Source organism: Ahaetulla prasina, chromosome 13, assembly GCF_028640845.1.
Source record: "Ahaetulla prasina isolate Xishuangbanna chromosome 13, ASM2864084v1, whole genome shotgun sequence".
In the NCBI taxonomy this organism is placed as follows: domain Eukaryota; kingdom Metazoa; phylum Chordata; class Lepidosauria; order Squamata; family Colubridae; genus Ahaetulla; species Ahaetulla prasina.
This window is the reverse complement of record NC_080551.1, coordinates 19,511,133-19,524,239: the sequence shown is the minus strand read 5'-3', so window position 1 is coordinate 19,524,239 and position 13,107 is coordinate 19,511,133. Positions and strand designations below refer to the sequence as shown.

At 44.5% G+C, this 13,107-nt stretch overlaps 1 protein-coding gene across 2 annotated transcripts in view; it reads right to left on the bottom strand.

Moving 5' to 3' along the window:
* The window catches only part of MAPK6 (mitogen-activated protein kinase 6), a 33,484-nt gene that overhangs the window by 12,432 nt on the left and 7,945 nt on the right, over positions 1 to 13,107 (bottom strand). The window contains exon 1 of one of the 2 annotated variants that reach the window (XM_058156311.1): positions 4,137 to 4,321. The exons of the other annotated variant lie outside the window; for it this stretch is intronic. The gene's annotated coding sequence lies outside the window, so the exon portion shown is untranslated. Of the gene's footprint in view, positions 1 to 4,136; positions 4,322 to 13,107 lie in introns of those variants that run through there. 2 annotated transcript variants of the gene reach the window in all.

Sequence of the window (13,107 nt, the reverse complement as noted above, 5' to 3'; positions counted from 1 at the left end):
TTCTGCTGTTTTAAAGGGGGGGGGGAAGCAATTATGACAACTTTGTGACCTGTGGACCAACACCCAGAATTCCTGAGCCAGCTGTGCACATGTCCGCAAGTCATAGCCATGGTCACCCAACCCTGGTATAGTCAGTAAGTCAGACAGTGGGGTTTTTTTATTAGCAGCCCCAAAAAACATCCATTCCACTAGAGAACAGCTAGCCACCTCCATGGTGTTGTTGTGCATTTTTGCTCTGGATACAGATTTCCATGCCAGGCACAAAGCACCCGCGCACATTCACACACACACAACTTTAAAGAGTTCAGCATTCTTTACAACAGCTTTGCTGGCTGGGGTATCCTGGGAGTTGAAGTCCTCCAGGCTTAAAGTTGCCACGGTTGGAGACCCCTGCTTTACAACAAGGACTCACCCAATAGACCTTAATTTCCCTGCACACCTTTGCTGGGAAATATTTACCTGAAGCTGACCATTTCCACACACTGCCCGCTGTAGGGAAGGCAGGCTGACGAATACAGGTGGTCCCCAACTTACAACAGTTTGTTTAGTGACCATTCAAAGTTACAACAGCCCTGAAAAAAAGTGACTTGTGACCGTTTTTCAGAGTTACGGATCTTTGTAAGCATCCCAAGGATTACATGGTCAAAATCCAGATGCTCGGCAACTGGGGTTCATACTTCATTAGGACCACCGCTGGGTCCCAGGGCCACGTGATCCCACCTTCTGACAAGCAAAGTCCACATGGAAGCCAGATTCACTTAACAACCGGGTGGCTGTCTCACTTATCAACCGCAGTGATTCCCTGAACCAGGGGTCTCCAACCTTGGCAACCTGAAGACTCGTGGACTCCAACTCCCGGAATTCCTGGGAGTTGGAGTCCACAAGTCTTCAAGTTGCCAAGGTTGGAGACTCCTGCCCTGAACAACTGTGGCAAGAAAGGTTGCAAAACGGGGCAAAACCCTCTTTTAACGAACGTCCCGCTGAACAGAAATTGTGGCCCTAAGTCGAGGACTTGCCTGCCTTAAGGGTTTATTTAATTAGGAAATTTAGAAAGGATGAAAAGCTCCTAGCATTATTAGCTTTTCATAAACTTGTTAGATAATCAGGCAACAGCAACCTCTTTCTGGAAGAAAGAAACCAATTCTGGAAGGAATTGGTAAGGAAAAAAAAAACTTGTTATACAACCTGATAAAAAACCCAAAACCCCATCTGTGTAACACGGTGAGGGTGCTTATGTGGATTTTTTTTTTTTTTTTGAAAGAAAAAAAAAATACCAGCCACGTTGCAAGCAGTAGGCAGTGAGTCATTGTAAGGACTCCTGAAACTGCAAGTCTTTCTCAACCTCCCACTTAATCCCCACACATTCTGAAGGCCAAGCTATTGTTAATTTACACATGCTCCCTCTGATTAAAAGTCATTAAATACTTTACTTTTTCCCATTGTAAGCAAAAGATGATGCCTCCCGTCAACACTCGGATTTCACGCTCTTGAAGAAAGAGATATGGGGGGGGGGGTTTTTGATCTCTGCCTGGTTTGCTTCCAAATAAACTTTTACTTTATAAACTGTGAATAGCTGGGACAAGTTTTCCACTCTTTCAAGAAAGCTAGGCCGACCACAAAACTAATAATAAATAAAAATAGAGTAGCAGAATATAACAAACTATAACTAAACTGAATTTCTTTGGCTGTGGGGGTAGGCTACTCTAGAAATTAATAGACATTTCAGTGAGAATTTCTTGAGCTGAAATAAACCTGAGCTGAGACTGATTTTAGTCTTGAGAAAGTACTGTGTTCACACAGCTTGCTAAACCAAGCTTTACTGAATTAACAGGTCCTGTAGTAGAAGATGCCAACCTAAGAAACAGACAATAACTAAGCCACCTATTAGTCCACCTAACCTAAGTTGCTGCATGACCCCAAAACATTTTTACCATCATAGTTCAGCTTTCCTATTTAACAGTCTGATGTAGTAGTTAAGGTACCAGGTTTCGACCAGGGAAGCTGGGAGTTCTAGTCCTGCCTTGGGCATGAAGCTAACTGGATGACTTTGGGCCAGTCACCTTATCTCAGCCCCTAGGAAGGAGGAAATGGCAAGCCACTTCCGTAAAACAATACCAAGAAAACTGCAGGACTAGCCCCAGGCAGTCACACCAGGAAACAAACACCACCTGAAAACTAGCATACTCTTTAACTGCGCCTGTCTTTCCAAATGAATGAATGGCCATTTCAGAACCACCAACTTATTCATTTATTTATTCAAATATCCCAGTCATGCATAAATCCCACTCAGGTCTCTGGAACGGTAACCAAGAATGATAACTACTCCATAAAGAGGGCCATAAATGTTAAGAACAGAGTTCCCTTCTACTTCAGAGTAGAACTTCAGAGTTTAGAAGGATCTGACCCCTATCTTGGTATGTACCCTTTGCAAGGGGAGAAGGGGGGGACGCTATGTAAGACTGTCTTACACTTCCTTAATCTATGTAAGATTGTCTTACACTTCCTTAAGCACTTTCTTAAGGGAAGATGAATTTAAATATTCAGCTATCTATCCACCCTCACTCAGGAAGCAAGAGACACTCACCCCAGCTTCTCACCTCCTTGCCAGGCGCAACAGGTCTTCTGAATGGGTTACTCAAAGCAAAGACCCCCCCCCCACTCTATAAGCAGGTAGGTGTGTGTGTGTGTGCCTAATTGGGAGGGTTGCAAGAGGAAAAAGGGGGGCCTTTTTAGAACCCAGCCGCCTCTTTTAAACCCAAGGCCGGTTCCTATAATCCCATCACAGCCTAAGAACGCAATAGGCTGGGGGTTTGTTGTTGGGGTTTTTTTTTTAAATTTTAATCTGCAGAGAGCAATACCAGCGACATCAAGGAGGAAAGAGAGCTCTAATTAGCCAGTGACTTTTTTTAAAAAAAAAAGAGAGAGTACCAGTTTATTTTATTTTTCTCCCCACTGGATCCCTCTGTAACTTGACACAGATCGCCCCGCAACCCATCGGCGGCAGCTGCTGCGGTGGTGGCCAAGGAGGCCCAGCAATGAATGAAGTCTGTCCCGAAAAGCAAAGGTGGAGAGTTGGGGGGGGAGTCGCCAATGCCGCAGTCTTGGCTGGCCAGGGAAGGGGTGGGTGGGTGGGTGGCAGGAACCGTCAGGGACGTGTCACATCTGGCACCCCGACACCAACATCTGCCCGGGAAGACCCCCTCCTCATCTCCAGGCAAAGAGGCAAGGAGAGCCCCCTTCCCACACTTTATTTACTGAATTGAATGTATTGATCAATGGTCCTCACTTGGGAGCTTTCCTATGGGGGTGGGGAGGTGGGGAGAGAGAGAGAAACTGTGTCTTTCTCCCCCAAAAGCCCACCAGTCTTTCTTGAAGCCCCTTCCTCTCCAATGGCTCAGCCCCAGATCTTAAAGAGGTATTGGGACAATACCAGGCTGATCCTGGCCTTGGATGGCCACTTTGGGCAAGAAACAGGAATAGGCAAGGCAGGAGAGAGAAAGGAGAAAAAAGGGAAGGCACGTTTCTTTCTTTTCTTTGAGTCGGGGGGGGGGTCCCAAAGACAACCCCCAATATCCCCACCACCACCACCACTTTAAACCCCTCGCGCTTCTATTCCCACGTTTGGGGTGGGGGTGGTGAATTCGGGAACCCAACACGTGGCCTGTTCCCGGAATCGCAGCTCCACCACCACCACCACCTCCTCCTCCCCGCCGCCAAAACCGCATTCCCACGACCGCAAAGCAGCCAACGCGTGTTACACCCGTCCCGGGTCGTGGGAAGGCGGGCTCCAGGGCCGCCGGATGGAGGGAGGGAGGGAAGGAGAGGGGGAGCGCGGAGAGACCCTTGGCGGGACACCCAAGGGAGGAGGGAGTCGTGCCCCAGGAGAGGCTCCCTCCCTCCGTCCGTCCGTCCGTCCTCTTCCAGCACCCGGCCACAGCCGTCCCCGCCCGCCCGCCCGTCTCCGCCGCACTGCGGAAGGCTGGCTCGGCCGGTCTTCCCGGCGCCTCGGGCCCGGCGGGGCGCGCGAGAACAAAGCGCCTTTGTGCAGCGGCAGCGGCGGCGGCGGGGAGGGAGGCAGGGAAGGCGCCCGCTCGCTCGCCGAGACGCCCACACGCCGCCCGCCCGCCTCGACTCACGGGGCAGCCCAGGCTCATGAGGACGAAGAGCAGGAGGAGAGGACGAGCCAGCGACGCGCCGCACGCCGCTCACGGCACCGCCGCCGCCGGTTCAGCAGCCGCCGGGCCCCGCGAGGAGGATCCTGTCTCTGCTCGGCGGAAGCGGCGCGGCTCCCTCGGCGGCTCCGGCCATCTAACCCGGCGGAGAGGGCGAGAGAAAGGGGGGAGGCGGGGCTAGGGGCGGGGCCGCCGGAAAAGGAACGCCCACCCCACCACCCCCGAGGGAGGGAGGGAGGGAGGGAGGCCACGCCCACCTCCTCCTTTCTTTCTTTCTTTCTTTCTTGCCCGGCCCGCGCGCGCTACGTGGCGGTTGGGCGCGAGGCGGGTCGAACAAGGGAGCGCGGGGTTGGTTTGGGGGGGGAGGGGAGGGGAAAGGGAGACGCGCGAGCGTTCGCGCAGGCGCAGCGCGTCAGGAGAGGAAGAGAAGGAAAGAATGAGCAATGTGAAATAGCCTGAAATACACACATCTCTATATTATATGGAGAGAGAGAGAGAGAGAGAGATGATAGAGGGGGATGATGAAGAGATAGATAATAGATAGGTAGATAGATAGGTAAATGAGATAGATGATAGGTAGGTAGGTAGAAAGAAGATAGATGATTGATAGAGAGATAGAGGTAGGTAGGTAGGTGGGTAGATGTTGAGAGAATGAGAGTTGAGAGATATATAGATATCTGATAGAGAGAGATGATAGTAGAGGTAGGTAGGTAGATGTAGAGAGATGATAGAGATAGATAGATAGATAGATATAGAGAGATAGAGGTAGGTAGGTAGAGATGATAGAGAGGTAGGTGGGTAGATGTTGAGAGAATGAGAGTTGAGAGAGAGATATAGATATCTGATAGAGGTAGAGAGATGATAGATAGAGGTAGGTAGGTAGATGTAGAGAGATGATAGAGATAGATAGATAGGTATAGAGAGATAGAGGTAGGTAGGTAGAGATGATAGAGATAGGTGGGTAGATGTTGAGAGAATGAGAGTTGACAGATATAGATATCTGATAGAGATGATAGAGATAGGTAGGTAGGTAGATGTAGAGATGATGAGATAGATGATAGAGATAGGTATAGAGAGATGATGAGATAGATGATAGATAGGTGGGTAGATGTTGAGAGAATGAGAGTTGACAGATATAGATATCTGATAGAGATGATAGAGATAGGTAGGTAGATGTAGAGAGATGAGAGAGAGAGAGAGGTAAGTAGGTAGATAGAGATGATAGAGAGGTAGGTGGGTAGATGTTGAGAGAATGAGAGTTGAGAGAGAGATATAGATATCTGATAGAGGTAGAGAGAGATGATAGAGGTAGATAGGTAGATGTAGAGAGATAGAGATAGATAGATAGGTATAGAGAGATAGAGGTAGGTAGATAAAGATGATAGAGAGAGGTAGGTAGATGTTGAGAGAATAAGAGAGTTGAGAGAGATAGATATAGATATCTGATAGAGGTAGAGAGATGATAGATAGAGGTAGGTAGGTAGATGTAGAGAGATGATAGAGATAGATAGATAGGTATAGAGAGATAGAGGTAGGTAGGTAGAGATGATAGAGAGAGATAGAATAGAATAGAATAGAATAGAATTTTATTGGCCAAGTATGATTGGACACACAAGGAATTTGTCTTGGTGCATATGCTCTCAGTGTACATAAAAGAAAAGATACGTTCATCAAGGTGGGTAGATGTTGAGAGAATGAGAGTTGAGAGATATATAGATATCTGAAAGAGGTAGAGAGAGATGATAGATGTAGATAGGTAGATGTAGAGAGATAGAGATAGATAGATAGGTATAGAGAGATAGAGGTAGGTAGATAAAGATGATAGAGAGAGGTAGGTAGATGTTGAGAGAATAAGAGAGTTGAGAGAGATAGATATAGATATCTGATAGAGGTAGAGAGATGATAGATAGGTAGGTAGATAGATAGATGATTGATAGAGATAGATAGAGATAGATAGATAGGTATAGAGAGATAGAGGTAGGTAGGTAGAGATGATAGAGAGAGATAGAATAGAATAGAATAGAATAGAATTTTATTGGCCAAGTGTGATTGGACACACAAGGAATTTGTCTTGGTGCATATGCTCTCAGTGTACATAAAAGAAGATCGTTCATCAAGGTGGGTAGATGTTGAGAGAATGAGAGTTGAGAGATATATAGATATCTGATAGAGATGATAGAGATAGGTAGGTAGATGTAGAGAGAGAGAGAGATAGATGGGTAGATGTAGAGATGAGAGATGATAGAGAGATGATGAGAGAGATGAGAGTTGAGAGAGAGATATAGATATCTGATAGAGAGAGGTAGGTAGATGTTGAGAGAATAAGAGAGTTGAGAGAGATAGATATAGATATCTGATAGAGGTAGAGAGATGATAGATAGAGGTAGGTAAGTAGGTAGATAGATGTAGAGAGAAGATAGAGATAGATAGGTAGATAGATAGATAGATAGAGGTAGAGGTAAATGTAGATATGTCCGCAGATAATATATATGTGTCTGTATATATTTATATGTATGTATATCTAATACCCTGTGACAGACACTCACACACACATGTACACAAACATATGTATGTGCATATAATATATATAAGCATATGTATGTACATATAATGTATATAATTCCATAAGATAAAATAGCCCATAACACACACACAAATGTACACATACATATATGTGTATGGACGCGCACGTATACATAATAAATATACCATAAAAACTCATAAATGCCCGGTTTTGGCACCTAGTATCCGCAAGTTTCTCTATCCTTGTGCAAGGCTCTTGAGTGCAGAATGAATATGGAATATCTTGGTGTGCTTACACTTCAAAAAGATGGTTCAGAAAAGTACCTTGTACAATTTGTGTGTGTGTAGAATACATTTCTAATATTCCTATAAATATAGAAGATAAGCCTCAGCCAATAGATAAGATAAGCCTCAGCCAATACAATGTATGTATTTATGTGTATGTATTTGTAGATATATCTGTCTGTCTGTCTGTCTGTCTGTCTGTCTGTCTATCTATCTATCCATCTATCCATCTAGCTATCCATCTCTCTCTCTCTCTCTCTCTCTCTCTCTAATCTATCATCTACCTACCTAATTATCTATCTATCTATCTATCTATCTATCTATCTATCTATCTATCTATCTATCTATCTATCTATCTATCTATCTATCTATCTATCTAACCAACTTGGAGAAAGCCGGACCAAAAGGTGGAAAACCTTACTTCTCACTATTCGGTTAGGTTTCCTTATTTATTAGACTTCTTGTCTGGTTGGTAACTACAATTTCTTGGGTGGTGCACCAAATTAGTGCACCTGGCTGCCAGGGTGGCATTTATTTCTGCGTAAACAAGTATAGGATTGCGGGGTGCAGCTCTCATCTTCACCGCACCTTTGCCATTCATAATCCTACCCGCTGTTGCCGGGTGACTCAAAAACCGGCTGCGTTTAGCCAAGCTTATTGGGGTTAGCACAAACAGGGCTGTAATCTAAACAAAGCTTTTAAAGAAATCCTCATGTCTGAAAGAACTGCAGGTATCCTCACCTCTTGTTTTATATCTCTCCTTTATTCCGCTTTTCTTTCTCTCCCTGTTTTTACAAATGGCACCTCTTGAGAGCTGTTGGATGGAACTCCAGATATAAAATGGGTGCTGTGCAATCTTTTTCACTGTTTTAATTCAGTTTTCTGTGTGATTCCGTGATAGTGCTGCGTCACTCATAGAGGAGATAAAAAAAGTCACTTGGAAGGACAGGACATGCTTTGCGTGCAAGTCCAAGGTTTAACTGTTTTGTTAAACATGAACTATTTTGACTGAGCTGGAAAAACTCCAGGGTGAAACAGAACAATTGCCAGAACAGATGAGGTAGAAAAACAGCTCCTGATCTCCCTGAGGTGATGATCTTGCTGGTACTAGGTGCCAAAACAGGGCATTTATGAGTTTTTATCTTTTCCCTGCTCCCAAACAAGAGTAAACTTCATAACAGAACAATGTGAGGTCATATTATGCAACCAACCCAACCCTGTGTCACCTATTAAGCCAAATCTAAATATAAGAACTGCTTCTTAGAAGGCTAAGTCCTGAAGATGAAACTCAAATACTTTGGCCACCTAATGCGAAGGAAGGACTCACTGGAGAAGAACCTAATGCTGGGAATGATTGAGGGCAAAAGAAGAACGGGAGTCACTGAAGCAGATGGCAGGAGCTTAAATAGACTCTGGGGGATGGTAGAGGACAGGAAGGCCTGGAGAAGCGTTGTCCATGGGGTTGCGATGGGTTGGACACGACTTCGCAACTAACAACAATAGAAGACTAATGACAACAGATAGAACAACCCACCTTAAAACTGACAGTGGATATCTTCTGCCTTTTAACAACAGCCATCAACAGTACAGGAAGAAGCAGTCAAGAACTTGACTGCTTGATAAAACAGCCATGGAGATCTTGGAAAAGATATTCAGGTGCCATGATGTGCCTTCATTACAGAGATCAGAATTTAGCAAGCCATGTCCCAAAGGTTCCTTTTTCAAAAGGCAGCTGGACTTTCCTTGTTTTTCCTTGAAGACGTTCCACTTCTCATCCAAGAAGCTTCTTGGGTTCTGTTCAATTCTGAAGAAACTTCATGGATGAGAAGCAAAACACCTTCAAGGAAAAACAAGGAAAAAAAAGTCCAGCTGCCTTTTGAAAAAGCACTTTTGGGACAACCATGACCTGGATGATTGAAAATCTCCACAGACATTTGGCAAGCCATGGTATTCTCTGTGATACTGGTATGGAAACGAAAGTTGGATTTTGAAGAAGCAAGATAAGAGCATGGGTGGCTTTGAACTTTTAGTGTCGGAAAAGACTGTTGAGAATACATGAACAGCAAAGGAAACAAACCAATGGATCTTCAATCCAGGAGTTCTTACTCAATGCACCAGTGACCATATCTTATTTCCTACAGATCATGGAAAGACCTAGTTCTCTGGAGAAGGCTGGGAAAGTTGAAAGGAAAGAGAAGCAGATGACCAGTAGCAATGTGGTATGGACTCTGTTGCCATAGCAGTGAGCGATATTGACGGAAGAACAGAAGGACAATCGTGGAGAAAATCTAACTATTTGACCGTTAAGAACTTGACAATGACTTGATAGCACAAAACCGATCAAGAAACATAACCACATTATGGCTAAGTGCTAGCAGTGAACTCAGCATTAAGCCATGGGTGTTCTTAATGATGGTTTATGAAATAAACCCCAGTAGTCTGAAGGGATGGTTTAAAGTTCACAGCAAAATATATAACTACAAAACCCAAACTTAACAAAATATATTACTGTTTACAACATATATAAGCCTATCAGATGCCTATATAAGCCTATTACAACATATATAAGCCTATCAGATAATATAAAAACATTATATGTTTTTTAAGATATAATTTGGGGTCTGGAAAATTAAAATGGGTAGGTTTGGATAACCTTAAGATCCATCCATTTGGCAAACTGGCCGCATGAAAGTAACACCTAATCAGCTGGAATTCTTTCTGCTATCAGATTTTTATGATGGTGGACTGATAGGAAGACAGCATGCAAAGTTAGGGGCTGAGCCTATTCCTACAAATAACAAACATTGTTGTTGTTGTTGTTGTTATTGTGCTAAAACATATGTTATCTAATCAAGGACGGTCATAACGCTTTTGAGAAACATCAAATCAAGAGCAGCAAACACAGGCTTTATAACCAATGACCGTTCCAATCCATTAAAATTGAAGCCCCAGGTCAGGGAGCAGAAATGAAACAATCCAATATCTGGCAAGGCCAAATTAAATTGGCACCAAAAGATCTCTCTGGATATTATTAGAATCACATCAGGAAAGGGACCAGACAGATGTTCCAAAGCAGGAGATTTCACAATTTTAACCAATCACGAAGAAAGTCATCTTACTCAGTCCTGCTGGCTTAACTTCAAACCACGGAATTCAGTCCGTGATGAATACACACATACACAGCTTGTGTTAAACTACAGTTTTCTCACCTTCATTGGTTAAGTAAACCACAGTTGTTCATCTCCACAAATTACATTGTCATAAACATGGTTTATGATAAGATATGATAAGATAGGCATCATATGACACGCTAAGGTCGCACTAATAAATAAGCAACAATAAAGTTGAGGCCAGTGTTTTTCAACTTCACCAACTTTAAACGTGTGGATCTCAACTCCCAAAATTGGTACTGGGGAATCCTGGGAGTTGAAGTCCACACGTCTTACAGTTGCAAACGATGCTTGAAAAATATTGCAAAAGGTCATCCTGCATTACTCACAACAGCTGAAGTCACCCCATCAGGGATAATCAGGATGAAAGGAATTTAGAAGCCAAGCGATAAAGAGGCAAACAATTGCATCATAAAAACAGTTGGTTCTCCATGCCACCAATTGGATTGCCACCAATCCAATTGAAAAAGGCAGGAAAAAAACTACTGCACCGAATGCTGGATGTGTATCAAATCGATCGATCGATCAGTTGGCTTAATATTTTGGACCGGATTGAGTTTAAACTTGGTATCCTTTGAGTATGAACTGTTTTTGCAACTCTCGATCAACTCTCAGCTTCTTAGACCATCGAAGCACTGAATTAGCTCTCCAGAAAAGAACTGTTTCTTAACCACTACCACCCTAGCTCAAGTGGAGATCACAGTTCAAAGCTATTGCAGAAAGTTAACAGATAAAGAAAATGATAGGGCGATAAAGATGGTCAGATTGTCAGAGGTGTGTTCATATTTTCCGCAAAACCCCTGTTGGATTAGATTAGGAAAATTCCAAAGTTCCTGGCAATGCATAACAGAAATCTATAGGCTATATTTAATTTAAAGAGGAGTGGATCCCGAAGGCAGAGACAAGTGGAATAAGCCTGATTTTTTTTTTAAAAAAATTGATCCTTCCTTTATTGTTTTTATAAATAGTTCAAGGCAGTGACCATCTTTAATACTCTTTCCTCCTCTCATTTTCCCCACAACAACAACAACAACAACAACAACAACCCTGTGAAGTGAATTGAGATGAGAGTGAACGACTGGCCTAAAATCACTCAGCCGGCTTTCATGCCTAAGGAAGGACTAGAACTCTCAGTCTCCTGGTAAATGGCCTAAAGTCACCCATCCTGCTTTTGTGTCTAATGTCCAACATCTCTTAGTAATTTGACCAAGAGTCACCCAGCGGGCTCTCATGCACGAGGCAGGACTAGAACTCTCAATCGCCTAGTGATTGGCTCAAAGACACCCAGCCAGCTTTCATGGCTAAGGTGGAACTAGAATTCATTTCCTGTTTGCTAGCCTGATGCCTTAGCCTTTAGACCGGGGGGGGGAAATGCTCCCGGTTCGGACCAGATCAGCCGATCCAGTAGCGATGGCAGCGGGTTGTTCAGAGAACCAGTAGCAAAAATCCCTGTCCCCCCCCCCCCCGCCGCCGCCCATGCCCACCCAATCATCCGGTCACCTACTTGCCTGCTTGTCTGCTTGCTGTTTCTTTCCAGCTCGCTTGCTCTTCCTGCCCGAATGGTAGGAATAGGTTGTAAAAAATGCTTTTAAAAGGTAAAAAAAAAAAAGGCTCTGACGATCACAGCTGAGCAAACGATCGTCAGAGCCTTTTTTTTAACTTTTAAAAGTAAAAAAAAAGATCGCGCACCACAGCTGATCACACACACACCCGCGTGCTGTTCTACTTCCCCCATGCCTCCTTTTGGCGTGCATTGTGCATGCGCACGCACACCTTGCATTTAGTGCGTGGTGTGCACTCTGCATGAGCGCGCACAGCATGCATTTGGCGCACAGCGCACAAGCGCACCCAGCGAACCGGTAGTAAATTGGTTCAGATTTCACCACTACTTTAGACCAGGGGTCTCCAACCTTGGCAACTTTAAGCCTGGAGGACTTCAACTCCCAGAATTCCCCAGCCAGCAGAGCTGGCTGGGGCATTCTGGGAGTTGAAGTCCTCCAAGCTTAAAGTTGCCAAGGTTGGAGACCCCTGCTTTAGACCAAATGGATGTCAAAGATTTGATAGTATTTAATAGTTACAGCTACTTGGAAATGCAATGTGGAGAGACCAAAAGTATTGGCCCCAAAGCAGATTTTGTGTTTTTTTCGTGATCGTTCCATTGATTTAAGGGCTACTTAGAATGGAAGCCAATGAGTTTAGTGACTGGCTTTTCCTGTACAACCTGTAGCTTTTATTCAAGTTTTTTCCAGGTGACTCATGTTTTCCATCTCTCCCACAGTACACACACGTTTGTTGACCCTAATGCTTCATTAACCCTGTTCACCTCCTGGGTCTCCCAGCCTGTCAACACTTCCTCTATAGGGCAACTTTCTGCAGAAAAACCTTTTGCAGAACCCTAAAGTAGAATATGAAGGAATAGTATAAGATGCAAAGAAAACAGTTACTCCTCAACTCCTAGGAGGTATCATTTGCTGTACCCATCTGGATCTACAGTATTTTGCCTCATTGCTCCATTGCTTCTGTGGCCCACTGTAAACACTGCAAGGTCGTCTTCTACAAGACTTTGCTACGTGGCTTTATCCAATGTGAAAAATGCCTGGTTTTTGGCTGTTTTTGGCCATTTTCGGGCTGTTTTTTGGGGCAGTTTTCAGGCCTTTTCCCTCACTCTGGCACCTGCAAAACAGTATAGGACAGGGGTCCCCAACCTTTCAGACCTCAGGGACCACTAAATTCATAATTTTAAATCCAGTGGACCACTAATATGATCTGCCTAATGACCAGCTGGGTGGGTGTGGTTAGGTGGTCATGTGACTGGGTGGGCATGACCAACCTGATGTTATCACATCGAGGGGCGCCTTGCCAGTCTCTACTTGCCCCTCCCCTGCCAGCCACTCCTCGCCTCCCACCCTGGGCTCCTTAGGGCCCCAACAGGAAGCAGTTGTTGGAGCTAAGCAGCC